The sequence below is a fragment of the Temnothorax americanus genome, unplaced genomic scaffold, assembly GCF_048541705.1.
Source record: "Temnothorax americanus isolate GAGA-0224 unplaced genomic scaffold, ASM4854170v1 Scaffold20, whole genome shotgun sequence".
In the NCBI taxonomy this organism is placed as follows: Eukaryota; Metazoa; Arthropoda; class Insecta; order Hymenoptera; family Formicidae; genus Temnothorax; species Temnothorax americanus.
In genome coordinates this window covers 393,884-421,571 of record NW_027509339.1, presented here as the reverse complement: position 1 = coordinate 421,571, position 27,688 = coordinate 393,884, and positions in this window count along the sequence as shown.

Genomic DNA, 27,688 nt, shown 5'->3' with positions numbered 1-27,688 from the left:
TCGCTACGCACGGAACACGCCATAATACGTATGTCAATCAACTTTATTTCTTTCCAAATGTTTGTTTCTTTCCAAAAGTCTGACTAATTTATTTAAAAAAACTATTTATTAAAACAATGTTATATATATTTATTAGAAAAACAAAAATAAAAAAAAGGAAAGAAAAATATTTAATTTTCATCTGTTATGTCTGTTAACTTTATCAAATTTTAGACTCAAAGACATTATTTACACTTTTATATCGTTTTCTCAACATCACGTTATACTTTAGGATCTTAAATATTTACTTTTTCTTTTTTTTACTTTATGGAATACTCCTGCCTTCTTCATTAATTAGCTTAATTGTCGGGATAATAGGTTATTATCAAAATTTCAGAACGACGATAAAATATAAAGAGCTAAATATATAGATGGGAAATGTACGTGTTACTTTAAGTGGGAAAATTATTCCGTCGACAATATATCAGCATGGGCTCAAGACGGCAGAAAATCTGAATTCATCCCCGGCGAACGTTAATTGCTTATGGAACGAAGGCGACGGCTTTTAATAGAATGGATATAGATGGTAGCGATTTGATCCCCCCATTGATAGAACATAAATTTTCTCAAACTTGTGTTTCCCTCGACGTGCTCCGTCCCTTCCCTTTCTACGTACCCGAGAGAGAAAGAAAGAAAGAGAGAGAGAGAGAGAGAGAGAGAAAGAGAGAGAGAGAGAAAGAGAGAGAGAGAGAGAAGACTTCTGATAATTATTTCCAACGGTGAGCGCGCGCGCGACGTTCGCAACGCGCGGCGACGCGTACAAATCTCATCGGGTCCTTTACATTTTCCCGTGATATTTCAATCCGAATTTGCATTCCCCATGGAAAATCCGTAGGGTTTTCCTCTCTCCCTCGTTCCGCCGTGAGGCATGAGAAATGTGCCGCTTCTTTTCCGTTGCCCCGCCATCCAACCACCCACTCCTCCTTTTCGTGCTCTCTTTCTCCCTCATCTTCCTCCCTTCCTCAACGGGCCGCTCTCTTTTTTCCTCAAAATAAACCCGAAGCCCCGCTTCCGTCTACGGGCCACGAATACTAGGCGGTACATATATTTCTTCTATTGTCTAGTCCCGGAGTTTCCTATTGTTTCTAGAAATTTATCGCTTCACGGTAAGTTTGGCCACGCAGAAGCGGGTGCTTTCATCTTGAGGCGCGGATAGGAGAAAGATCAAGAGAGAGAGAGAGACAGAGACAGAGAGACAAAATTGGAAGGAAAGACCGAATAAACGGCAGTGGCAATAGGGCTGCTAGGAAGAAGGGTGGCGCAGGGCGAGGAGAAGGGAGAGATAGAAGATAGATCCAACCGGCGATAATTAGTACTTCTACGAAATTATTTATGCCCGGAATAAATCAGGGGAAAGCTTAATTGCTTTCCACCACGGCTGACGACGACGACGACGACGACGACGACGACGACGACGACGATGCTGCCGCGCGCGCGCGTTGATGCTGGCGGATTCGAGGCGCTTCCTCCTGTCGGATTTTTGTTTTCGTTTCGTCGCGCGGAGGCGCGAGAACGAAGAGAAAATCCGAAGAGTTATTGGAAGGGTAATCATTCCGGGACGATTATTTCGTACGGGAATTTATCTCGCGCGGCCGTTGCAAGGCGCGACCGTGGCCGTGTCATATTTTTTTTCTTTCCCCTTGACTATCCTCGAATAGTTTTCTCACTTTTATTCGCTACGGTGGATCCTCGCAGACTCCCACGGCAGCCGCGTGAATATCCGTGACGCATCGAGTCATTAGTGGCCGGCGCCGATATGATATATCGACACGTCGGGTTCCTAATTTCGTTCGGTAATGGGTTACGAATTCATTATCGCGCTGCCCGTTCGCCTGAAAAATAAATCCCATTTCCGTTAATGCTGTTACTTCAATGGCCGAGTAAAGAGCGATGTAAATAAGTTGCAGGATCTGCAACGGCAGCCGTGACCAGGACAGACGGTCAATTTTACTTCGTAAGATCATTCTTCGATGCGGCTTCGTTTAAAATCGCGACTCGGCATTTTGCACGAACTCACGCGGTTTACCTCGTCGCTGCATCCCTTTCTCATTTAAATCGATTAAAATTCATTAATTATTATTTCATTTATAATTAAGCGCATCATCATTCTCTCTTATTGACAAATAAAAACGATTTAAAAGAGACTATCTCGGTGTAACGCAGTTTTATACAGAAGCGATTAGAGGCGCCGTTCGTCGAGAGAGGCTGATTTAATGATCTTGAATTTGATAACAATCATAAATTAAAATTTTAATCTTACTCGGGGAAACCTTAATTTTCAGAGATAGAGATAAACGGAGAAAAAAGAGACAGAGAATTCTGACTCAATTGGCAGACGTTAATGAGATTTTCCTATTGGCTCCGAGGTGTGTAATCATCGGTCATAAAGACTTGCTGGCAGCATATTTGTAAAACCGCAAGAAAACAGACGAAGAAATGAAGAGTCGAGAAGGTAGAAAGGGTATATCTCTTTCTTTCTCTCTCTCTCTCTCTCTCTCTCTCTCTCTCTCTCTCTCTCTCTCTCTCTCTTTCTCTCTTTGTTTTTCCTTTTTTATCTCTCTTTTCATCTCCATTTCTCCCTTACAAAAATCGATTTGTACATTCCAAGGATACGATTTTATTTCGTGAAGTAAAGGAAACGTCTGCGTAACTCTTTCACGATGGCGCGTTCGAAAACCAAAGGGGTGGGAGAAACTCGAAGAACTTCGTCATGTGAATAGCTAAAGGGAGCAGAGAAACAGAGCTCTCTGGCAACAGGTTTCACCCCCGTGGAAGTCTGCGATGCACTCTTTTCCTGCTCCTGCGTTCTATAGAAGAAACCTTTCGAAAAACATTCGCTTTTCCTCCGGCTAGGCATCGGCATGCGTCTTTTGCGGGAAACCGGTTTCCCTGCGTTAAATCCGCCGACGAGTTTCCTGCGAGTTTCCCGCCTCCCGTTACGAGTCATCTTCTTCAGCAGGCTCGCTTGGCCCGCTACATTTATTTGTGTGCGAGCGTGGTTTCTACAAAATGCACTCCACTGGGATGCGGAATATATCGAAATATATATACCGTCACGCGAAGGTGAGGGTGGCTAGCCTGATAGCATAGCAAGAACAAAACGGTTTTCTGCGAATAAATTAATAAAGATTTTCGAATTTTTAATATTTTTTTCTTTTTCTTTCTTCCTTTTCGCTTTAAACGTTTTTTTGTAAAAAATCGCAGAAGTATGAAAAATTTTACAAATTTAACAGAAACATGATTGTTTTGTTAAGAAAAATAGCACGTTATAATAAATATAACTCATTTTTATGTCCTTGAAATGATATATGATACAACTTTCGAAGATGGTTCTTTCGACGATAGAAAATCATACTGTGATGAAGAAACATTTTTTTGCTGTATTTGGCAAAAAACAAAACATCACTGTAGGAATGCGCACCCATGTAGCATATTTTTGTCTTTTTTTTCTTGAAAGAGGAAAGAAAAACTGGAAAAGAGACTGAAATAAGCTGACGGGCAATGGAAGGGGCGGAGGGAAGGGCGGAGAAATCGAAGCCGACATTGTGGAAGCCTCCGTTACAAGATCGTAACTTAGCCACTTTAGAGTTTCTTGGTTCGTGGTACGCCATTAGGCGCGTTCTCTTCAGAAAAATAAATCTTCTCTACCAGGAATTCCATGTACCGTCGAGTCGTAGTGTGAGTTGGCACCCCTACTCGGACAAATGGACTCGTCTAGTGGGGGTGGCTAGTTCGACCATCCCTTCCTCTTTTGCTTTGTCGTTTCAGGTTCTTCTACGATTCTGGAAGGCTCTTGCTAAAATTTTCTCGGGACGCGTTTTACAACGTAAACTCACAGTTAACGTTCTTCTATTTTGCTAGTTTTTTATCCGCTCTTTTATATAATTATTATCCAATTATATTTTATGTAATAAAAAAAATTTAGTTAGTTTTTAATATATAAAATTTTATTAAGTAATTATATTTGAGTTGATTTGTGAGAATGTTATCGTTACTTATAGCATATTTATCTTATCTCCAAAAATACATTTATTAATACAAGTTGCAAAAAAAACTGCAAATAAAAAATCATTTCTTATATATGCATGTGATATTTTGTTCAGACTTCAGACACTACATTTTATTTATTAAAATATTCGATGACAAATTTTAAAAACGATTTTTGCAGGAATAATCGAGAATGTGGTAGAATAAATTTAACATCTATGTATTCTGCTGATCTTTGGATTTCTCTGGAGAATAAATCTACCAATAGGCACGAGGCGCGCCACTCTTTTCTTCACAAAACAGGGATAATCTATTAAGACACTTAGAAGTGAACAAACACGTAAAGGGCCCGGTGCAACGTGAGTACCTTTGCGCGATCCAGCGCGCCAATACGACCGAGAAGATGCGCGAGATAACGAGAACGGCCAAGAATATGTATAGAGATTGGTGGGTTTCTCCGACGGAGCGTCTCATACGTGAATGCGTGCGGATGCCCCGACAAAGGGAGAACGTTGTGCTACGCCGGAAAATTTGAAAAATAATCCCGCTATATCCCTGTCTCCGCATCTCTCCAGGCTCCAACTGGTCGCCTGGCGAATATTTTCGTGCGACGCCTGCGCTTCTAGCCCGAATGAATGGACGCCCGGGCTCCACACAATCGCGGCATTGTCCGTGCATGGGAGTGCACCTCGATGCACCTACGGGGGAAATAATATTTACTTCCGGCCGCGCGCAGAGAGAAGGCTCCCTCGCCCGTCGCCGTCGCCGTCGCCGTCGCCGTCGTCGTCGTCGTCGTCGTCGTCGTCGTCGTTCGCGCGCGACGCGGGACACCGGCGTGAGCTTTCCTCTCGTCGTAACGTGAAACTTTTTTTCCGTCCTCTCGCACCGACAAACGCGAAATTTCGCTCAGTTTTCACGATGTTGGAACGGCGACGGGGAAGTTGCGGCTCGCCATTCAGGACGGGCGTCGCGAGAGGGTGGTAAGGGGTAAAAAATTACACGTTCCCAATTTAATCGGATTTGACGGGCACGCCCTCGGGCCCGGACAAATTACGCGTCAATGAGTACTTTTCTCGCCGCAACCCCTTTTTCGGTTTTGCTGATGGTTATCCGCGGGGTGCAACTGTTGCACTACCGTCATTGTATCCCGTGCGCGCCGTTGTAATTTGCACGCTTGTAGCCGTCGAAGTCTTTCATAGTGGATAAGAATAGTCTGATTTATCTAAATGTCAGGACGTCGACTAGACCACGCAATTACTTCGAACGGTTTGATTTTCCTTTGATTATTGAATGCGCGCGAATACGTCAGGAAGTTTGTAACGCAAACTTATTAAATTTCCACCCTAAAAAAATATTAATATATTTATTAAAAAACCTGTAAATTTTTATTTCAACTAATTTATAACTGTGTTTCGTGTTTTTTTATTGCTAATATAGTTTTTTCAAATCTTGTTATTATAGAAAGTTTACTTTGTTTCGGTCTAGTTGAACTGTCTATACAAAAAAAAAGAATTCCTGATAAAAATATATTCTTGAATTGAAAATATTTTTAGTTTCAACGTGGAAATCTTGAAATAAAACGTTGGAATTTTTATAAGAAGATTATAGTCTATAATATATAATCTATAATTTATAGATTATTGTGTATATATATACGTATATATATATGTAATCAGATTATATATGTAATCAGATTCAAAAAACTGTCCCGAAAATTGCCGTAGGACATCAATTTTTTTCAGGACAGTCCTGGAAACTGCCAAATGTCCCGGAATATACCGATATCAAAAATAAAAGTCCCGGAACATACTTCCGGACCTACATATATATATATATATATATATATATATCATATATACACACATATATATATACATATATGAGTATATATAAGTTTTAATTTGACACTTATTTTTTTCTGTGTAAAATATTCTAGAAGCCGACACAACGTTTCTGTCAATTTCTTGTATAAACGTTTCTTATATGTAAGTCTTCAAATTCCATGTGCTCGAAGACTATTGGTCGAACAATAATCTCGAATACCTTTCCCTTATTTCTATTATAATCGGCCGTTCGTTAGAGAATTTCGGCAGTATACATTAGAGTCTCAACCGAGACGCTATCGTTTTCAGTTATAATACATAGTAGGGGTATTCAAATAAGTTAGAGTTTAACGGTTTGACAGGTTATGTCGGGTTAAAGATGGGTAAAAAGTTAATTTTTACACTTTTAACCCAAAGATTAATGTGATAGGTTAATGAGACACTTGTGTATTTTGCATAACCTTAAAGAGTAGCGCGCCCAAAGTTAATTAATTAACTTTTTACTCGACTTTAACCCGACATAACCTGTCAAACCGTTAAACTTTAACTTATTTGAATACCCCTAATATGACTAAAGTATTGATTGTTAACGGAGTTTGAGTTATGAGAACGTATTATTTCCTTCCTCTTTCTTTGCAGTGAAAATACACGGATTTGAGCCGAACGAAGGAACCGATATCAAATTATATCTTGCAACCAAATTAAAACGATAACAATAACATACTTAAAAAAATATTAAACTACGTAAAAACTTTCGAATTAAAATTTTACATGACTATTCTGTTTTATTTTCACATCACGCTTTCGGAATCTTAAAACATTTTTTTGCAGAAATAATCGGGGATATCGTAGAATAGACTTTGTTACAATACATTTGCATTTACTGCGTTTCGTGATGTTCATCATCTCAACCTGTGGATATTTTCACAGTCTCAGGGGCATCGTGATAATCGCGAGTCTGAAGGAAAAATGTGCATTATATTATAGCACGCGGACAATTTTTACCGTCGCGGTAATTGAACGTACGACCTTGACATTAACGCGGCGAAATAATGAGAGTGATTCCGTAGGCGCGCGAAAAGAGAACGAGAGAAGAGTCAAACCAAATCGCAAGCATTTATTGTTGCATGTAAGAAGCATTGGTGTACCCCACGGGCATTGCCGACGATGATAGAGAGAGAAAGAAAAAAAAGAGAGAGAAAAGCTACCGAGCTAAAAGTGCAATCTGGAGTTGCAAAACGCAACGGAGGCATGAGGAGGCATTACGCTGCTCGCAAATTACCACGGGGGTAATCATAATGCGATCGTAATGCAACGCGAATGACTTGATTTCCAGCACGGGAGCTTCGACGTTGCGGGAACGAGCCGTCATCATTGCGGGCAATTAGCGATTATCGGCGGTTACGCGTAATTATTTGTCGCAATCCAAATTCGCAATTCCCACCGATTCGACAGATCGATGTAACGTCCGCGTCTATGCAAGCCTTCGAAAGCGTCACTGTCCTGAAACGTTGGTAGACGTGCGAAGAGCACAAAGCGTCAAGAATGACACACATAAGGTTACACACACATAAAACTCGCTTACATAAAACTCGTATAATGCATTTGCATAAAAAGTGTTATAATAAGTTAATTCAGCAAATCATATATTTAAACATTATTATTTGATTTTTTGTCAAAATTATAATCTTGTAGTTTCAATTTATAATATGTTCATTATAACATATGCGTCGAGTAAAGATTTCTCTTTTCTTTTCTTTCCTTTTTTCGAAAAAACTAATTATTTCGTCAATATATATAGCATTATTAGCAGATAGTAAATATGTCATCTCATGCGCAAGATAATTTTCGACGAGTGCGCGTTTTTTACCGTAGCTTCACTATCTTATTCTCCGTCGTGACGTTTTATTGTCGCCAGTCGGTCTCGTAAAATAAAACTCCGAAGCATAAGTTCTGGGTCCTGGGAACGCATAGAAGACCGCATGCACTTTCGGTGCGCACAAAACGTATTCGTCACATGTTGTTTTGAGCGAACGTTTTCGGGTGAGGTAGTAATCTCTCGTGGAGAAAAGGAGATGAAAGATCCTCTCCGAAACGAGAAGAGAGACGAGGATAACCGAAAGAAAGAAGCGAGGACCTTGGAGGAGCCTGCACCTATACAAACAGGGCGCGCCGAAAAAGCAAATATTTTGTTGTGATGCAAGAATTCACGACGCTGTAACAGGACCCACCGATGCACAGGCGAACCAGAGGAATTTGCGATAATTTGAAAAATTATCAGCTTCGATCGCGTCCGATGCATTTATGCGATTAGGGGGAGCTAACTCTAAAATGTCCTTCTTCGGTTGCAACCGAAGAGCGTATAGTTTGGAAACTAATATATATTCCTCCGCAAGAATTTTAATATCGTTTCTAAAAATCGCCTCGATACATATTACAACATAAGATTCATTGGCAAACATGATATATATCTAATCTCTCTTTAAATAACCCTGGATAAAACAGTCGTGATTATTCAATTTTCAAGAGCGCATGAATAATAATATCGGAATCTCTAAAAACGACCGATGCATATTTATTATAACATAAAACTCATTGGCAAACATGATATCTAATCTCTCTTTAAATTACCCTGGACAGTCGTGATTATTAACCCTATTCACTCCAACGTTTTTTCCGCCCTTTTATTCCTCCAACCATGCACTTTTGAGTCTGACGTGTTTTTCAAAATGTTAATAGCTTTGAAAAATTCTCCAAAGTTATTATGATATCTTTGTACCTTCGACTAAAAATCAATGTAAAAAAAATTTAGAAATCATTTATTTAAATATTTTTTTACAACAATTGTATGTTGACAAACACGCGTTACGACTCGTTTTACTTAAAAAATCATAACTCACGAACAAATTGACGAAGCTTAATAAGCCAAAACGCAAATTAAAGCTAAAAGTAGTGCAAATGAGAAAAAAAATGAGATAATTATTAATTAAATAGGAATACTTAATTTCGTCGCCGCAAATTTGGTAATTTTTAAATGGTACAGAAGGACTTTAAGGACTTAAAGAATGCTAGAAAAAGAATTTCTGAATAAGAAAAGGCGAATTTGAAGTGTGACAGATATTTTTTATGTAAAAAAATTAATTTTTTTTTAAATAATCGTAGATCCTCCTCACCTCTTTCACTTGCCTTTGAGCCATAATAGACCTCTGTGGAATGTTAAATTTTTTTTTAACGACAAAACTATTTTAAATACGCTTAAATTATACACAAAAATACATTTTTATCGAAAAAAAAGCTCATTTACCTTTCACACAACACTGACGTAATCCTCCAACCATGCACTTTCGTGTCCCTCCGAGATTTTGATTGTTCGCCGTTTCGAGAGTAAATGAGCTAGGACTTTGAAATTTTTACCTGGAGGTTCCCAGCCACAATAATTTTTTTCCGGCGTGGAGGGGATTCTCCCACGATCATTTGTTTTTCGGAACAAACGACTATTGGGACACGAAAGGCATGGTTGGAGCGAATAGGGTTAAATTTTCATAAGCAAACGCGCTCGCGTCTCAAGAAACAAATATTGAAAATGAAAATCTTTTGAGTCATGTTATTATTCTTATTCTTTTCTATTATACTGATTGAGATTTTTGTATATTGAAGATTATATATTTTCCGGATCGTTATTTTAGCCCGTAGAATTTTCTTTTGAAATTTTGCATCCGGTCGGTTATTATTCTTTTTTTGTCGTTAGAACGACGAGTTCTGACTGCTGCTCGCGATGTTCGAATCGTCGATGCAACGCTATACGAAAGCGGCTGGTGAGGGTTTTCCATAGCGTTGCATTTTTAGAAAATGGCAACGCTGCCAAAGAGCTGCGAAATCCCTTACCACCCGCGTCGCATTTGTGTGAACAGCCTGATGGAAAAGATCATCCGAAATCTTTAGAAAAGCATGTTGTTCGCGAGGAACGATAAATTGCTCGTGTCATTCTCCTTAATTCCCGAACGATTTTCTAGGTTTGATCCTAGGTCCGATAAATTTTTTGCAAAGAAGACTTCTGATCTGGAAATGTCTAACGTAATGTATTAGGTGATCTGTTGTTATACCAAAATTATCCCGACGTTTTTCTTACCTAAAATTTACTTCGTCTATCTTTTTTCAGACTAATTTAATTTTATTTAGAAATCAATGTTCAACTTAACACATTTATATCTGCAGAATTTTAATTGTGCAATAAAAATGTATAATAAAATATAAAATAATTTATATCGTTCCGACAAAATTTATTTAGAAAGCGTAATAATCATTTTATTTAAAAAGTGTAATAAATTATTAAAAAATTACATTTTTTGTTAAATTATAGAATCTATACCCGATATGTGTTTTTCTTTCGCTATATGCAAAACGTTGGATGGCTGCGCTCGCTCGAGTTCAGCCGAGCCGATATGTATTAATCCGACATCGGCGTTTGCGGTGGCCGTGACCGCGACGGTACGTCTTCTCGGTAGGACGAACGGAAAGCGAGACGCCGAAATGATCCCATTTCCGCGGGAATCGCTCCGTTTCACAAAGCGCGACTTATCGGATGCGCGCGCGGTGGTGAATGCAGCGGCAGCGGCAGCGGCAGCAGCGGCGGCGGCGGCGGCGGCGGCGGCGATGGCAGCGGCCTGTTGCAACCTGTTGCGGGTGTACGGCAACGGGCGGTGTAAGGACGTCGTAAACGTACGGTAATAACGCGAAACGGGGAACGGGGAGTGCCGTTAGTAATTTTAGCGCTGCATCTGGCGGCGTTTACGGCGCCGCGGCAATGACATTTTTATCGTTCGCGCCGCGGGAACGTCTTCATTTGGCCGCCCGAGACGGCGCGAGGGCTCGCTGTCCGTCTCCCGAGGGACTCGCGATTAAAGTCGCGTAAACGTAATTGCGTCCCGATAATCGGAGGCCTCGTTGATCGCCGCCGCGCGGCCATGCACGTATACGCCGACTCGTTAAGCAAGTTCCATTAGCACCTCCGCCGATACCGATAGAAGCGCTCGGACGTTCGGAAATTTAAGAGCGAACGTTTATGACCTCGTTAACTTGGCGTTACCGCCGTACACGCGTCATAAATTGTAATAATTGTAAAGCAGCGGATGACATTTTCGATTCTGTGCGACGTATACGCTTAACGCTATACCACTCATCTTGAAACGTCCAGTTGGCTATTTGTTTATCTAAGTATCTCCAAGCTTTTATTTGTAAAATAAAGACATAATAGTATAAACATATATATCTCTGATGTGCTCGTTATATGCATTCTGCTTATTTTATCCTCTTTGGAATTTTCGAGATTACAATTGCTTACTTTAATTTCAAAAAAATTATGTGCTTTAGATTACACAGAGAAAAAGAATATTCTTGATTTAAAAGTTTCAATGTGGAAATCTTGAAATAATTATATTGCGTTAAACTTGTTTGAAAAAAACTTGCTTGAATAAGGTCATTAAGTAAAAGTTGAAATTTTTATAACAAGATATAGATTGTTTCGTACATAAGCAAGATCACCATAAGAACTTCAACGTTTTATCTCAACATTTTTTTCTTGGATGCACTTTTAATGACTTCATTCAAGCAAGTTTTTTCCAGGCAAGTTTAACGCAATATAATCTCATTTCAAGATTTACACGTTCAAACTATATTTTCAAATCAAGAATATTCTTTTTTTCTGTGTATTATTTTTCTACACTCACTCTCTTTGAGATTGTAAGTTTTTCGGATTATTAGTCCATTTTTCTTTTAACTTTATACGTTTGCCATGAAATGTTCTTACTACATTTTCACGATTATATCTAACTGAGAAATAGAAATTTCTTTAGAGAATAAAAATTTTCCCAAATGTGATTTGTTTCCATGGCACGTAACTGATTGTGAGATCTCGTAAATATTACTTGAATGTCGATCGAAAGAAAAGAAAAATGCACCGGTTAGCTCCTTGTATTTCGGAGCAACATGATGAACGATGAGAGATGTAAAACGCAGCGCCGCTTCTTCCAGCGAGGTAAGCAAATAAAAACAAGGCGGAACAGGAACCCATGTAGTCATACGAAGATTTTAATCGGTGCCGACCGCAAGACACACTGACTCACTGACTAGGCATTTAGTTGGGAAACGTGAGATCTCGCGAGAGATATCAGCTAAGTCCGATATCATCAGCTTTCAGAAATTTTTCATAAGATATGCGTGTCTTCGAAAAGTGATAAAATAATGCTTATAAAATGATAACTATGACCGTTTACTCATGATAAAGTATAGTTTGCTGTTTATTGTTGTTAACAAGCGGCGTAAGATTTTATTTTTCAAAACGTTCACTGTTGGTCATGCATAAATTTCATATTTATATACGAAAAGATACCCAAAAGTTCTAAAATTGTTTTAAACAATAGCATTTTTATATTTATTTTTATATGTTTTTCGTTTCTTTTGATTTATTGTGTTGCTATTTTTTATCTTATAATATATCTTTTCGTTTTTTCCGTTTCTTTTTCCATGGTATTATCCTTAAAAGCTTTCTTGCACATTGTGACAATCCCAACTAAGCAGATTTGAGCAGGTTTACTCAAAAGAAAGTTTCACACACTCTCGCTATTTTTTGAGATCAGTGTATTATATTCATCTCGCACAAATTCAAAAAAAAAAAATTCCTGAACAATGCTCTCAGCACAATACAGACTGTTTCACAATGCTGCTTACGATATAGTAATAAAACTCTGAACTAGCTTCACTTCGCATGGAACATTCTGAAATTTTTTAGGTACATATTTATATTTATAAATTAATATTTATAAAATATAAATAAATTTATTATATGATAAAATAACTCCTTTCTAAAAAAAAGACTTATGATTCTGGGAATTAATTTTCTAAAAAATTTGTCATTTCTTTCTATTACATCGTTCTACCGTTATATTCCAGAGAGGTGTAAAAGAGTAAAACTTTAAAAAATATATTTTAAAATTAAGTGAGAAATTTTAGACATTTCTTAAATTATTTGAAGTCGCGATTCCTTTGTATTTATCATAAGCAATTTTAATTATTATAGATACAAGATTTTGTGCGTTAAAGATTTTTCTCTGGCATCGTATGTCGCTTGCTCGAAATCAACTGCTCGAGATCGATTCGTCACGAAATCGCGTCCTCGAATGGTATCTCGGAACGCGCCGTAATCGATGTCGAGCTTAAGGAACGCTGAATGAGTTCCTCGCTGGAAATAAGCGACAAGAAAGGGGGGACGGGAGATCCAGAAAGGCGCCGCGTGCACACGCGGGGAACGCATTATATATGCGATCAAAGAGGGAGCAAGAGCGCGAGTACATGAGAACATGTAGGACAATGCCTGTCATCTCATTCACGTCAAGTGAGCTCGAGGACTACCAACTTCAGCTGGTGCTTCGTATAGCGTGGATCAAATTGCGTCTCAATTCGTGCACCGACTTTTCTTTTTAGCGCCGCCTTCGTCTTCTTCTTCTTCTTCTTCTTCATCTTGTCCCTACCACCCCCTTTCCCCGGTCTCCTCACCACCCTCCGCGGTACACGCGCACCGTTCTTTTCCTTTCTAATCTCGCTCCATATTGTGGACCGTCCACGAGAAGTCGTTCAACCGTGCGCGACCGGATCGAAAGACGAGGAGGATGCGACCCGAAGTGTCACGTCGAATCTCGGATTCTCGCCGAATCGCAGAAACCACATGGCGCCTTTTTCGATTGATTCGACGGAACTCACGAGGCCATCCTCATACGAAGCGACTAAAACACTGGAAAGTGGATTCTTAAAAAAAAAAAACAGAAATAATATACTTTATTATCGTATCACGATATTTTGTCAAACAGCACTGATTAATTTCTATGAAATTATGAATTGTCTAAGTCGATAAGAGCTGATCTTAAAAAAATATACGCTACTCAGATTTTGCTTCATCGCAGCAGAATGTTTTGCTTCGCGCTCGGACGAAACTCGATTCGCCTTTCACCCGCGATACGTTTCGATATCGCGATCGCGCCGTCACGCTATTAACATCGAATGGCCCCGCGTCGACTCCGATATTAACGCGGGCTCGTATTTCATATTTAGGTCCGAACTTAGGGAAGCCCTCTTCTCGTAGGCCGCTGAGTGCATACCGGTTCATCGGAATCCGAAAGATTTGCAGTTTCATGCACCGACGTTGCCACGATCGCCACCTTTTTTCTCACTTTCTCCAACACTCTCGCGTCTCTTCTTTTAATTCTTCGTCCGGCACGAAAACGTGTTTCTGATTTCTTTCTCTCACCGCGTTTTCTTTTTCTTTTCTTTAATTCCGTGCTATACATTTTATACAGCACGTTACGCATACCCTTACGCACAGCAATTTACAATGCGTGCACGTGGCAGCATCGCCATTTAAATTCAAGATTGAATCAATTTGTAAAGTCATTTAATTCTGAATTGCTGAAATCAACGACTGCTACATAAACCTTTTAGCGTCACACGTTAATGCAAAATGTCTTAATTTTCAAATTGTTTATGCGTTGCGGTCATCGGGAATAAAAATGCTGATATAAGTTTAAAAAAGAAACGTGCGATTATAAATTGTTTTGACATACAATATATTCAATAGAAGAGAGAGAGAGAGAGAGAGAGAGAGAGAGAGAGAGAGAGATTTCAGTTTATATGAAAAAAAGTTCTATCTATCTCATATTTACTACTAGAAAGTCTGTTTATTGTCTGTCGAAAATAACATAGAAATATGTATTGATTCCTTTTCACTTATATTGTTTGAAACACATACATGCATGCGGAAGCACGGATATTACTTCTATTACTAACCGAGACAACAGTAATTTATGACCGTTATATATTTTGGTGTATGTCCATTTGTGTAGGCATTTATAAAGAGGCTATTAAGCAGAGTTCGACACAAAGGCCGAGACGAACACTATTCGAAGTAACTTAAAAGAATGAGCAAACACTGTCCTTTGTTGTCCAGATCAATGCACAACGTGAGCTATTAGACGTTTCGATATCTTTCACGGTCTTTTTAAATATTATACGATAATTTATTATTTATTGATGCTCAAGTCTTTTTGTGCAAATTGTTGGAAGAGTTCTCCTTTAAATGTTGCTACAGTCTGAAAGTCGTATGATAATACTTTACCGCTCTAACTTTACGTTACGAATGAACGCTCATGGGAACGCTCTTCGGGATGCTGAGCAAAGGGTTAGAACCTGTATTTCACGGAGCCGAGGGAAAGGGAACCGAGCGGCGAATTATTCTGCGACGCCGGCGATCGCGATCTATTCCCCGCGGCACGTTAATTCTTTTCTCGGGCCCGGCTATTCTTCTGCGATCGCGGGGCACGCCGCGAGTCGAAACACGTTCCTGGAACGCCTATTCATCGCGCCGGATTTTTCGGACGATGCCGAGTTCGGCGTGCTGGAGAACGCCGGGCGTCTTCCAATCAGCGTCAATTCAGATTTCCAGTCTCCCGCGGGTACGCAGGGCACGGGCCCTGTTTTTCCAGCCGCGGTGGCCCGGTCGCACCGGTATGCCCAACGCGCCCGGGTTCATTAATAAAGACATCGATATGGCCGGCGCGAATTTAAGTGGCGGAGACGCGAAAACTCGTCGCGAGCGCATCGCGTTACACGCTTGCAAGAAAAAAGCAAAAGGAGTAACAGTTTTCTTCTAGTTTCCTTACACATATTTTTTTAGTACCGAATAAAGCTACAATTAACTACGAAACAAACATCTAATTACAATCTTCGCTAAATCACTCGTAGGCGTTTTCAAGTCTCATAAATTTATTCACAAAGCTTTTGACAATCGACATAGAATTAGTCGAATTTTGTCAAAATAAAGGTACATAAATTATTGTAAATGAGCCATTGCGATAGTTTACAACCCTGAGAATTACCTTTGTTCTTATGACGTCACTTTTAATAGAGACTTATTAAATCTTATTGTCCAGCGTGAAAGTTTTCCTTCTTTCAATCTTTTATAAAATTTTAGCACTTATATATACATACTTAATGATATTTTATAAGAGATAATATGCAATAAATTCTCTGGTTTCTCAAAAAAAGAAATACCATCGTAATAATTATTGGTTAAAAATGCATCGCGTAATTTAACGCGCTAATAAACTAGCCTGGTTTTTCGGGGCAAGGTGTATGCCCCGAGCCGCTTTTTCTCCGGCTACTAATTCTCTAGCCGCTAGTAAAAAAGCATCGTGTAAACCGAGGTTAAAGCCGAGTCTGGTTCCGCTCGGAAGAAGCTCGGGTGCCCTCGAGTCGCCATTAATACAAAAGCTTTTCTGGGAAGCGGGGCGCGAAATTTATCGGGCAATATAATTTTATCGTTTACTCGCGCGCGCGAGCGACGCGATGTAGCCGCGCTTGTATATAAGCGTCGAATCGTGCGGACGCGGACGGTGCGAGCGCGCGGACCGCGCGGTGCGCGGCGCTTAAGTACGCGCTAAATAATAATCGATGCGCCGGAGTTAACGTCCGAAGTTCGAGAAAAGTCATTAGCTTCGGCCGACCGAGCGTTAGATTATTAATGAAGCGAACCCCGCGAACTACCGGCGCTTCCCGACGTTTGACGTATTACGAAGGCGCTGAGTTATGAGGGTTGTCGTTTTTAACTAATAAGCAATACCGCGTATTGCATGCGAGTGTGAGCGCGTTCCCGGATTAACCCTTAACCCGCGTATGTGTCATGAACTATGACCGTTGAGTATATACCTTAAACCTTTGCAGGCTACAGTTGCAAATTGCTCGCGAATTTTATTCTAATTAACTTCGCAGCAGAAATAAAGATAGAACGAGAGGAGCGAAGTTAAAACTATTTCAAGCACTATTTCTTAAGCATTATTCCTCTGGATAAATAACAATAAAAGCAAACACGCCTTGGCAGGGTTCACATTTTAATCTTTTATATTCGCATTTAAATAGCCGAGCTAAATCTCGAGAAGATATAAATTCTGCGACTTAAATATTATCGTTGAATACATATTATTTACTGAAATTGTTTTGCCAAAAAATCTCTTGAATCCTTAATGATTACAAGTAGAGGAAAACATCGCGCTGAAAAAGATTCTGAAAATTGATTTCGTAATTAGACTCTTGAATAATTTAATACGCAGTGATAATAAAAAGTTTTCTAGAGTCGAATTACGGTGCCGTATAATCTTGGAGTGGCCGAAAGTATCTTGCTGCTCCGGGCGATAAAATGTCGTGGCTTTAATCGAGGTGAACAAAGGGGACGATAGAAATTAAGAAGAAAGTGCTCCTATAAGAACCCGCGGCCACCACGGCGCGTCGCGTCGCCTCGGCCAAAGGTCGAGAAATAACGATGCTCCTTATGCGAAATTATATTTGCATTTAAGACGATAATATCCGCCGCGGCGAGTGTGCGGCTCTAAGCCACTCTCCTCGTTATATTAATCGCGACGCTACTTTCCCGTGGAACGGGGAATACACGCGGTAAGAATTCCGATCCGCGCCATAAAGTGGGAATCCGAAGCTACACTTACGCATAATATTTTCTCGCAGTCGTAAAGTCTCGCGGCCTCGCGATAAATTCTCAATTTTATTCACGTTGGTCCAAATTCTTATCGGCGACACGGTGACAGCTTTTCATTTTAAAAACGATCTCCCCCCCCCCCGAATTCTATCCGTGATTTCAATCGCTAACTTATTCATACACAAAGTTCAGAATCTGTCATTTAGATTTACATTTTAAAGCTGTTCTTCTTAATATACCTGATTTGATAGGAAATTATTGCTTAATATGCGCTGTCTTAATTTTTAATTTGATTATAGCTGTTGGTTTGATAGTAATTGAATAAAAAATTGACGTTTTGATACAACGTACTTGAGATTCTGTTTGTAATATTAAATGTTTACGCGTTTCATATTTACGTCAAAATAAGATAGAAAGATTCCATCGGACAGCTACGTTTAATGCTAAACGTTCGCACGGGGTCAAAGTGAAGAACTATGAGAAAGAGAGAGACAGTACTAAATATTTTAAATATAACACTACATGTTATACGCGAACGCTCTTCTTCACTTTCTCGACTTTGTCGGCTCGAATTTCACGTTCGAATTTTTCGTACGTCGCGATTCCTGACTTTGAAGCATTAAAACGTAACGTCACAAACCGCGTGGCGCAGAAAAAGGAGGTTCACGACGCGACGAAAACTGGTTTCGCTCTCTGAGTCACCGTCTATAATGACGAACCGCAGGAACACGCGCGCTGGAGATTCACCGCTCCGCTACGCGACTTTTCGTATCGCAGACCGAGAGAAACGGAGACGCGCGTCTCGTGAGTACATCCGCGCGAAAGTGAGAGGAAGAAGGCAGTACGAGAAAAGGAGATAAAGGGAAAAGAAGAGAGATCGGGCCCTAGGATGAGGAAGCATGGTGAGAACATGGCTGTGATTTCCGGTCGTTAAGACGTCCGAGCTTGTCGAATAAACGATGTTAACTTTTATACGGAATCACATACTGATTTATCTGCCGATCGATTCAACATTATGACTAACAGTTTGCTTCTATACTTTCTTTTTGTTCTGAATCAGTTATATACAATAGAAGATATACATACTGATAAGGTATTCAGATAAGATATACAGATAAGATGCTGAAATTTATGGAATGGATGATTTAGGAACACAGTTATTTTCAGAACACAGTTATAAAGATAAATGATGCGATAACTCGTGTTCGGTATAAAACAATTAGACAAATACATAAAGCTGCCGATTTATCAACCTCGTTTATTTAGCAGCAATTCTTACTTTTCATGAGTTTTCGTGAGTTAAAATCTAACCGCGTTAAAGTGGCATTCAAAGCGTATAATCTATAAACTCAAAGTGGAAATTCCTTTTCCTTTTTCATGTTTTAAATTCAAAGGCGAGAGAACGTTTATGATATAAAATTACAGAAAGTTCTATTACATTAACAGATTTAATTACAATTAAGTATCAGATTAAAATTTTTCTCAAAAAAACAAGCGTGTTTAAAAAAATCGTCAACGAATTTTTTCAATAGGAAGCACAATCCTCTTCTGTGATAAAGAAGAAATATTCATTTCAGAAAATAACGGTGAATTACTCCGATGTTAAAGACCGCGTAATTAAATACAGGACCGAACTGCCTGGGAAATGAGCGATTTGACCAAGGGGAGGCCGATCCACCTTCATCGAGTTCGAATTTCACTCCATTCGAACGCCGCGAAGCTTGCTTCGTCGACTTCTTTTTTACGCAGTCTCCCCTACACTTTCCGAAAGATAGATACCCGTTAGACAGTATACATAAGGAGGTCCCAAATTCAAGGGAGCGCGTGAGAAGAACGCGGAGTCCCGTTATCCTTCGCAACCCTTCCGATCTCTCTCGTTAAACTTTCTTCTTTTCTATTCGCAGCAGGATAAACGAAAGCTGACGCGAGAGGCTTGTGTAGGTTTCATAAGAAATCCCAGGATTTTGCTTAAGATTACAAATTCAAGTTACTTCCTGTACTTATATACTTATCTGTAGGAATTACGGAAAGGTACTTAACTATATATCATTCAGTACTTCTGTTAATGTTCATTAAATTAATTTTTCGTTAACAGCATTATTATGCTAGTTAGATTAGAGTATTTTCTGAATAAATATTGCGCACGAGTATATCCATTTCAACGCTAAATGCGAGCGTGTTCTCTTCAGCCTGTGATAACGCCGAATCGCGCCCCTCATATTAGCATCGGACGCTGATTGCGGTGATGTGAATACCGGTTCGCGTCCTCGCTTCACAGCTAATCTTTCCGGATTTGTCAAAACACGACGGCTTATCAGCTGGCCGTATCTCGAGCCTATACCCGTAATGTCGGCCGAAGTAGCATCGCGTATCCTCCCGACGAGAAAAGATCGCAAAGGCGTAATCTCATAATTAAGATAATCTTATTTCCCGAGACGCTCTAGGAACGGCCGGGTTGCTCGCGAGGATATTAGAAAACCGTCTAAGCAAGGACATGGCATTAAGGATGCGATGCACCTGAGGGGAAATTATCGATAATGGTATGGTCGTTTTCTCTCATTCATTACACGTTATCGTAGAGATAATAACAGCACTGGCCGGCAATATAATGATAGCGGGGGACGCCGGGGTATTTACCTTATCCTTTCAGTTCCATGCTCGCGTTCGCATTGCAAGTATTCATTTTACGTGGCGCAACAATTAAACGATTCCGGGGGTCCGCGGCCGTTTATGCCGTTATTGCGAATATTAATTATTGTTATTCGCGCTCGCAATCCGTCCCCTGATAACAAAATATCGGGCTATCTGCCGGCAATTTATCAGCGGCGCGTCAATACGGCGACTTCCGAGCTGGCAATTAGAAGGACATTGTTAGGAATTACAGTCATAACGCAGCGTCCCTGTCGCTGATTTATCGCACTGATTACCTACCGGCGATTATCGACGAATTGCATATGAATCACGCGAATGCCTGACAATTTATGGGTCTCAATCTTTGACGATCCACGATTTAGCGATGTACGATTCAATGGCCTCTTTTATATTAAAATATCGGAAAATATCTTGCGAGATAATAGCGTCGCTTTAATCAAGGGGGAACAATAGGGACGATAGAAAGAGAGTGCTCCTGGAGAACCGTCAATTACGTATCTGATTAAATACCTCGTTCTGTTAACGTTGACGCTAAGCTGTCTCTTTAATTCGATTTTTGCTCCAACCGCTCGTACGAAGACGAAGACTGATATGTAAAATTCACAATCAGCGACAACCGGCTTGAGTAAACTCGTTAAGCGTAATCGCGCTCGAACGTGTCGCGGCCGAGATTGATCGAATAAACGAGAACGAGGCCTCATCTCTCTCGGGGGTATAAATATGTCGTCGCCGGATTACGTCGAGTAACCGATTTCACGGATATCCCGCCTAATCGCGGTGGTGTTCCGCGTGTGGTTCATGAATAAAATATGCGGGCGCCAGAGCGGTCGCCGCCGTCGCCGCCGCGAGAGTGTTGAGAGCTGGACCTTTTAGACGAGACAGAGACGGTGAGCGAGCGAGAGAGAAGGCTATTAACTGATACATCATAAAGTGCCGTTTACGGCGTCGGCGCCGTTATTATTCATGAGCGAGCGTTACGACAACGACGACGTGACATCGCGCGCCCCGGCGTAATGAATCCCCCCGTAATGAGACAGATGTTTGCGCGCGTCGAGCTTTTGCGCCTCCTGGAGAGCCCGTTGGATTTACAGGCTGCTGGGTCCCTCACGTTCGCCGCACGTTCGGTCCCAGGTAGACCGAGATACCTGAGACGCGCGACGACGGGCGAACGATATAAGCGAGACGCGCTCCAGTTTTATGCCAATTTACCATTCGTGCCGAAATAAACTGTTTCGCAATGACAGGGAAAAGGACATATCAACTTAAACACATTCGCAAATTGCTGTCAAGTACAACGGCAGTATACTCGTAGCCGTTCTGCGAATCCGAACGATTCCAGCGCATCCGAACATCGCGCGACTTCCACCGGTCACAATGAACGGCGAAGGACGTGCCTTGCGCTGCGTTGGTTGGATTTTAATCGAATTTATAATTTCACCGGGAATTATGCGTCGAGTAATTCGTTCGACGTGGAATAATTCATCCTCTGTAATTACGCCCGAGCGTTATTCCGGCGCGCGTTTCCCAGCCGCGCTTGGTCCAGACGCACGTTCGATTATTAATTGGCTTATAATGTTTAATTACGAGAATAACAGTGATGCAGATAAAATCGGTAGATATACCGCGAAAATACTGCCGAGATCCCGCGCGAGATCGTTTGCGTAAGGCAAATTAAACCTGAGACGGTGGAGGATGGTTTCTTGTATCTGGACATTTTTGAATTTGCTGAGAAACGTGTTTGACACAAACACATAAATGTTTGAAGAACTGCAATCTTTTCTTTTTGCTTATAACATCGTTTGCATTACGGCAATATTAGTTATAATAATAGCTTACATTTGAATAAGCCATCAATTTATCATTATGAAATTAAACACATTTTGTCCCTTTCAGTATCGCTCGTCTTTCTCTGCGATAATTTATTATTATCGATTGTGCATTTGATCGTCGCCATTAATCAAAAATATTTAAAAACCATAAAAACATCGAAGAAAGCAATTACCTGTAATTCGCGGCGTGACAAGCGAGTCCGTCCCACCTTGCGTATTAATTTCCGCAAACGGTTTTAACAATCGCGGCATTATCACGGGCTTCGGAAGCAACACGCACATACGCGCGGTGACGTTCATGAATGAACGAAGCTTACGGTGCAGTATTTCCCTGGCGCGATGAATCACATCGTAATGAAACACATCGGGCGTCGCGCTCGCAGGTGTTTGCGCAAGGTGAGATTGCGCTTCGAGCCGTCACGATAATAACCGCAATATTATGACGGCGAGCCACCGAGCTACCATGTTTATCGGCGATCTGTCGCATTTGCATGCGGGAACGAGTGCGTACGAGGCACTTAACTCGAATGTCCCGGCGATCGGTACATATAATTTTTGTCGCAACGATCTCGCCGTGTGATCTCGCCAATTTGTATCTCGGAGGAGACGCGGGAACACCGACGTTCGCGGACGCGCACGTACGCAATCGTGTGAAATGGGATTTAGACGTAAGCGCCCGAACGAGATCTACTTAAAACTTTAACACTCGGCCGGTCGAAACCGCTATTATTAGCGGTTTCGCGCACCATCGAGTTCGAGCAACTAAAGACCGTCGCGTCGTTAGCGTTTATGTTAAACACTGTCTCGGAAAATCGAACGTTGTCGAGATTGCACGTGCTGTTAACCCGAAGCTATAGCTTTCAGATTGTATTAATATTTGCAAAATGAGGGTTGTTACGAATTTTATTACCCGCCCCGAAGACTATGTTTCCGCGCGTTTCAGGATGATACGTAAATTTATTACGATATTCGTCGATATATCCATCGATTAACTATGTAATAAACTAATAAAACATTTTTTATGATATCATTAGATAAATACAATATATAGCAAATTTTCATACTGCTTTGAAAGATAAGAATATTTTATTAGATATATTAAATTTTGAAGACACTTCATTTTGATGAGTTGCATGTTTGTTAATATTAAATTTAATTATTACAAACCATAAAAAACATATGAAATGTGTGTGTTATATATCAACATTGTACAAGAATTCTGTGTAAAATATCTATCCAGATATACCGTATTAATTGTTTATCTTTTAAGAAAAAATGTATCGATAATTCCCATAAATTACTTCGTATATTTTTTCAAATTGAAATATCGGTGATAATCTAATCTATTCTTAAACAAACGTGCTCCGAATAAAATACTGAAAATAAAATATTTCTTATTTTCACGATTATCGGAGCTCAATATTTGTTAAAGATTCAATTTCTAAAGTAGCGAATTATTTGGTTCGATATTGAATTCATACGACAAGCAAATATTTTACTATTATCAAAAGTAGATTATACATATTGTACTTAAAATAATGTTATCTTTTTTTGCATTGTATGACTATATATACAGTTCCTTCTTATCAGTCAGTTTTTGTGAGAACAGAGTTCGTAATAATGAGAAAAAAGCAAGAAAATCATCATTGTAAGAAACAACTTGGAACATGCGAATGACTCACTGAGCAATGATTTTACCTTCTGACTCATCGAGCACGTTCAGGAATGCAACAAAACATAATCGTAACTTTACGAAGCCCTTTGCACGAGTGATTCACGAATTGCAGGGTCCCGTGAATCCTGATCGGGACCGACACGGTTGCATCCCGGCTGCATCTTACCTTTTCGCGTGAGGTGCTGAACGGGCGTCCGGGCTGTTCGTGGTCGGAGCTATCGAACGGGGGCAGAGGAAGAACCCCGTCGTCCCTTGGCACGTGGCGGTCGCGTATTTCAATAATAGCAGGAATTAAAGCCAGGGCTTCCTTCCTCGGCCACGTTCCGCTTTCTTTCCTTCCCGGGCCCTCTACCTACTCTCCTCTACCGGGGTTCTTCCTCCTAAAGGTCCTTTTTTGGCACATAATCGGGACTAACGCGTGCCCATGAGTCCCGTGCAGGCCTCAACCGCGACAACTTTTGCCACACTTTCTTGCGGCCTCCGCACGTTCTTCATCCTACCTTTCCTTCTCTCTCATTCCTTTTTCTCTCTTTCTTTCTCTCTCTCTCTCTCTTCTCTTCTTTTATTTACTTTTCTTTTACGAGAATTGCTGAACATCGACTTGTACAAATTATGATTCTGTGCCGCTCTCTGAGATTTATTAATTCTATTAACTTAAGAATAATCTGCTATTCCGTAAAAGAAAATAAACAAGTTTCTATATATTTTCATATAATAAATAATAAATTGCTATCATATAAATGACAAATATATATATATAGAAATCATAAATATGATATAATTTACGAATCTGACCTTTTAATATAAAAAAAGTATATGCTTCTTTTTGCGCTCTAAATAGAACAAAACTAAACGCATTTTTCCATTCCTTCCGCCTTGGTATTCTCTATTATGTGAATTCCGCAGGTAGTCCTTGTCTAGCGTCCTGATTACGCCACAAACGGCGGCAAACATCCTGATGAAACTTCCATCTACCTACTACTCCGTTGATCTCTCTTGCCCAGGTAGACGCGAGAATTTTATTGCAACAGGTTGTATCGTTGGTTCAATGGCCTATTGCATTCACCTGTGCGCATCGTGTCGTCAAAACGACGACGCAGTTTTTTCGACAGGTAGTTTTTTCGACCGTAAGTCTGTACAACGCTGTTTTGTTTATTTCAGGCTACTCTTACTAGTTAGTAAATAAGATGACGGTCACACTTGCGGTGAAGTCACATAATTAACGAGAAAAAAGAAAACACCTTACGATGGTAAACGTCGTTCAACAATTCAGTGAGGTGAACATTACAAACTACCTGTCCAAGAAAAAGATAAAAGATGGCACCGAGTACACATGCTTGTCGGAAAACAAGTTATAAGTACATGAAATTGTTGCGTTAATATATATTTTGCAAAAGCAAAAAATATAATTTTGAACAAAAATCTTTAAAACAAATTTATCTATACTATTATTATAAAGCAACAGGGTTTGCATTCTTTTTGTCCGCTATGATCTCGGAAACCAATGGACCGAATTTTTACCAAACGTATATGAAATAGGGGTAGAATTTCCCGGGAAGTGCTATAGGGTGTATAGTTTTTTGTTACCAATCTTCTGGAAACCGGTTTTTCTAATTTTTTCAATTTTTCAGGAAATAATTGGCCGAATCTCAAAGAATTATAGATCAAGCAGAGTCAGAATTTTTTGGGGAGTGCTATAAAGTGTATAATTTTTCGTTACCGATCTTTTTGGAAACCGGTACGGAAATTTTTTCAATTTTTCGGGAATTTATTGACCGAATCTTAAAGAAGTAGTGGTAGAATTTTACGGGGAGTGCCATGATATGTACAGTTTTTGTTACCGATCTTTTTGGAAACCGGTTTTTTTAATTTTTCCAATTTTTAGGGAAATAATTGATTGAATCTCAAAAAATTATACATGAAAAAGGAGTATAATTTCCCGGGGAGTGCTATAAAGTGTACTATTTTTTGTTACCGATTTTTTTGGAAACCGGTTTGGAATGACCGAATCTCAAAGAATTGTACATAAAGTAGGGGTTGAATTTCCCGGGGAGTGCCATAAAGTATATAATTTTTCGTTACCGATCTTTTAAAAACCAATTTTTTTAATTTTTTCAATTTTTCGGGAAATAATAAGAGGGGAGGGAGAGGGGGAGGGAGGGAAAGAAAAAAAGACTATTTGCGTGTCTTAATACACATGTTCTCCGGGGCGAAGCCCGGCGAGGCATGCTAGTATATGTATATATAGGTATATTACAGAAATTCTAGCGGATAATTTTCAAGTATAAGTTTATCAAGACGTGATAATGGCTGTGAATTCGCGAGATGCCAACAACTGTGCGTACGTGTATGCATGCACTTGTATGCGTGTGCAAACACACACTCGACCAACGTGATAAGTACTAGCGTCGCAACTTCCACGACGGAAGAAAAATTGAGCGGCCGCCTTCGCGCCTGCTGTTCCTGGAATTGAATCAAACAAGTGTTACCACCCTCTTCGAGTATAATATATCTTCTAACATTCAGCGGAGGGACCGAGACGGATAGCTCCTGTGTGCCAAGGATATACCTGATCCCACGTGGAGATCCCGCGTCTCGCGATTTCCTTTTTGCGCGCCGTGCCGTTGCACGTCGCCGAAATTAATGCCCGTACTCCCCTCGAAGTCGCCCGTGGTATGCGGATTTTGATACTGTATTAACGCTTTCCTCGCGTGCGTATCCCGCCGGTTACTCGTGTCGTCTACAAATGTCCGGAATTTACTTTAGAGATAGTTTCGCGAGAAAGACGTAGCTGTCTACATTTTCGCGAATGCCAATGATAATAGGCTATGAATCGACGAAGTATAACGGCAGATTTAGGGTGAAATATCGTGTATTTTGTGGAGAACAAAAAAATTTAACTTATCGCACTACGATATATATTGTTATTTATTATGGAGGTATGGTAATGTAATGTAGGTTTAATCTAATTTGTATATTTAAAGGTATAATTATATAATACATTCGTCGTTGGAAGTAATAAAACTTTTAGCCAAACTCTTGATGGTATTCGACGATCAACAAGCGTAATCTATGCACTTGCTAAATATTATTATATCACTTATGAGAGAATATTTTCGTTGTCGTACAAGTAAGCTGCGGACACGGTAGATGTCTTATCTCGCGCCGGAGATTCTTCCGAGAGAAGATCAATAAATCGATAGCCGAAGATGAGGAGTAACATCGACGGCGCAGAAGAAACGCAAAAGGAAGCGAAGGGAAGAAGGGGGAGGACGAAGGGATGCGCGGGGGTGTTCCTCGAGAGCTATAATAGCACGAAACATAATCCCCGAGTGAATCTAACGAGTCCTGGAGGAGCGAGCTGAACGCTGAAAAAAAGAACCGTGGAAAAAAAAGAAGCCCGCAGGTTTAGAGCGACGAAGAGAGAGATCCTATTTTCGAGTGCTGGAGCGAAAAGGACAATGCGTCGTCGCGAGAGGGAAAAGGATGACAAGACAGCGGGGGATCGAGATAGGGGAAGACAAGAAGAAGAGCAAAGAGAAAGAGAGAGAGAGAGAGAGGAGAGAGAGAGAGAGAGAGAGAGAGAGAGAGAAGCCGGAGGGAGAGAGAGGGGCAGAGCAGTCGAACCAGGTTTGGCGCCTCTCCGATCATTCTTCAGTCTAGCGCAACGACTCACCGGCATTTTTTGCCGCCCTAACAGAGGAGACGTTAAAATTGCTCTAATGGTGGACCAAAGAGAAAAGCCCTGCTCTCCAACAGGTACTTATCTTTTTCCCGGCTTCGTGTGTCCCTCCGCCATCGCCACCCCTAATCGACGCCAGCGTTCGCCTGAAACGTTAACGACGTCGCAGCGTCGTGATTCCGTGTGAAGAAATTCTATTCTCCTTTGTATGCCTATTCAATAACTTTTCAACGATAAGATCTCTAATATTGCTAGTATTGTTACATAGACATATTATATCTACTAAACGATAACACGTGACGATAACGATGTTATCGTTAGAAAGTTACAAGTTACACAAAAGAAGACTTAAGAGTGCCTGTCTCCAAAGATGAAATATTGTACAAAATACCTTTGCAATAACTTTAAAGTATAAGTTAGATAAACTTTATCTTAAACATTACTTTATTTTGGCTTATCAATCTAGCA